The 2,801-nt window shown below is 41.9% G+C and overlaps 1 non-coding gene across 1 annotated transcript; it reads left to right on the forward strand.

The window, feature by feature from the left end:
* The first annotated feature begins 2,417 nt into the window (after positions 1 to 2,417).
* Positions 2,418 to 2,525, forward strand: LOC112745034 (small nucleolar RNA R71). Its single transcript, XR_003172983.1, has one exon. It is a non-coding gene; the product is annotated as a small nucleolar RNA R71 (small nucleolar RNA).
* The last annotated feature ends 276 nt before the right edge of the window (positions 2,526 to 2,801 follow it).

Consider the following 2,801-nt stretch of genomic DNA (forward strand, 5'->3'; position numbering starts at 1 on the left):
CAAACCCTCCATGAATTCTGCACTCTTGTTATCAGGAGTTCTCCATGCTCATTCTTTACTGTTGTAACTCCAGAATTCTTGGGCACCACTTGTACTGGACTGACCCATTCACTGTCTGAGATGGGGTAAATGATATCTACTTCAAGTAGCCTGGTTACTTCTTTCTTGACAACTTCTAAGATGGTAGGATTCAATCTTCTTTGGGGTTGACGAATAGGTTTTGATTCCTCTTCTAAATATATTCTATGCTCACAAACTTGAGGACTGATGCCTACTATATCCGCCAAGCTCCATCCAATTACTTTCTTGTGCTTTCTTAGTACACTAAGCAGTTGTTCCTCTTGTTGAGAAGTGAGTTCCCTTGCAATGATAACTGGGAACTTCTGATTATCCTCAAGGTAAGCATACTTGAGGTGTGGAGGAAGGGGCTTCAATTCTGGGGGCTCTTGGCTAGGCTCTGGATTATCCGGGGCTAGTGATAATGGTAAAGTATCTTCATTATGTTCAGAGGGTGTCCCCACACTTGGACCTTGCTCCATGTGCTTCTCTTCTAATTCTTCTTGGTGAACTTCAGCTATAGTTTCATCAATGATGTCACACTGGAAGATAGAATGATCTTCCGGAGGGTGCTTCATAGCTTCATTTAAACTGAAACTTACTGTTCTGCCATCTATCTCAAAGGAGTAAGTTCCTGAGAATGCATCCAGCTTGAACTTTGAGGTTTTTATGAATGGTCTTCCAAGAAGGATTGATGACGGTCTTCCTGAGTCATTAGGGGGCATTTCCAGGATATAGAAGTCAATAGGAAATGTGAGCCCCTTAATGCTCACTAATACATCTTCAGCAATTTCAACTACTGTAATAATGCTTTTATCTGCTAATACAAAACGAGCTGTCGACCTTTTTAAGGGAGGGAGCCTTAGAGTATCATATATAGACAATGACATTATACTAACACACGCTCCTAAATTACACATGCAATCAGAAAATATTACACCTCTAATGGTACAGTTTACCATGCATGGACTTGGATCACTACATTTTTCAGGTATACCTCCCATTAAAGCAGATATAGAACTACCTAAAGGAATAGTTTCTAATTCATTAATTTTATCCTTATGAATGCATAAATCTTTCAGAAACTTAGCATATTTAGGTACTTGCTGAATAACATCAAAAAGGGGAACAGTTACCTCAACCTTTTTGAAAATTTCTACCATTTTGGGATCAAGTTCCATCTTCTTTTTGGACTTCCTTGAAAGATGTGGGAATGGGATAGGGATGGCGCCACTTGCAGCTTCTGTATCCTTTGGTGGTCCATTCCTTTGCTGAGCTACTTCTTCTTCAACCTTGTCTTGTACTTCATCTTCCTCTTCAGCATCTTCCATTTCAGCATCTTCTACTCCCACTGAGTCTTCAATTGGGGCATGTTCTATTGGGCTTGGCTCCTCCTGATTCCTCTCTGGCAGTGTGGTTCCGGACCTTAAAGTGATGGCATTGATGCTACCCTTGGGGTTAGGTAAGGGTTGAGAAGGAATTCCACTGGAGCTTAAAGGTTGGTTAGTGGAAGTAGGTAATGAATTTATCCGGGCGGAGAGAGCTTGTAAAGTGGCATTCAGACCATTTAGAGTAGAGTTCAGTGTAGTCTACATATCTTGTTGTCCTTGTGCAAGAGAACGAAGCATCTCGTTATTTGATGAGGAAGTAGGATAAGTGATCTGTGGTACTTGTTGTTGGTTTTGCTGGGGTTCTTGTGATTGTCTTAAGTGAGGAGCTCTGTAAGGTTGCTTCTGATTCTGCTGTCTATTGTTGTTATTCCACCTCTGGTTTCCATTGTTGTCTCTACCTTCTCTGTTATAGTTGTCCCTCCAGCCATGGTTGGAATTATCTCTCCAACTTTGGTTGGAGTTGTCTTGCCATCCTTGGTTATAGTTTCCACCTTGGTTGTAGTTGCCGCCTTGTTGATTGTATCATTGATTCGGGCGGTCCTAGAAGTTATGAGTAGCTGCCACAGTATTGTCTTCTTGTTGGAGCTGCGGGCATTCATCAGTATAATGACTATAATCAGCACATATGCCACATACTCTTTGGGGAACTAACTGTTGGCTTTGTTGTGGTGGGGAAGGCTGAGCTTGTTGTTGTTGAGTCAACTGTAATTACTTCAGTAGGTTGGTCATTTTACATATACTCTGTGTAAGAGTAGTAGTCTCAGTGCTAGAGGAAACTTCTGCAATGACTTTTGAGTGGCTATTCATGTGCCTGTGATTCTTGGTGGACTCAGCTAAGTCACTGATTAGTTGCCATGCTTCATCTGCGGTCTTGTACTTTTTCAGAGAACCATTACTAGCACCATCTAGTGTAGTCTTATCCCGAGGCTTCATGCCTTGAGTGAAATAGCTGATCAACACTAGCCTATCAATCATGTGATGGGGGCATGTGTCCAGAAGGTTCTTAAAACGCTCTCAGTACTCATAGAGAGTTTCTTATTCACCTTGAACAATGCATGAGATCTCTTTCCTTAGTCTGTCTGTAACTTCAGCTAGAAAGTATTTTTCCAAAAATTCTCTTCTAAGCGTATCCCAGTTGGTAACAGTCGCTTCAAGTTGGGAGTAGTACCACACCCTCGCCTTTTCCTCAAGAGAAAATGGGAAGGCAGTTAACAGAATAGAAGTTTCATTCGCACCCTGACGCCTAACAGTAGAACAGGCTGTCTGAAAATCCCTGAGGTGCTGGATGGGCTCCTGAGCAGGTAAGCCATAAAACTTGGGCATCAAGTTGATTAGTGCAGTCTTCAGTTCAAA

The sequence above is a fragment of the Arachis hypogaea genome, chromosome 14, assembly GCF_003086295.3.
Source record: "Arachis hypogaea cultivar Tifrunner chromosome 14, arahy.Tifrunner.gnm2.J5K5, whole genome shotgun sequence".
In the NCBI taxonomy this organism is placed as follows: domain Eukaryota; kingdom Viridiplantae; phylum Streptophyta; class Magnoliopsida; order Fabales; family Fabaceae; genus Arachis; species Arachis hypogaea.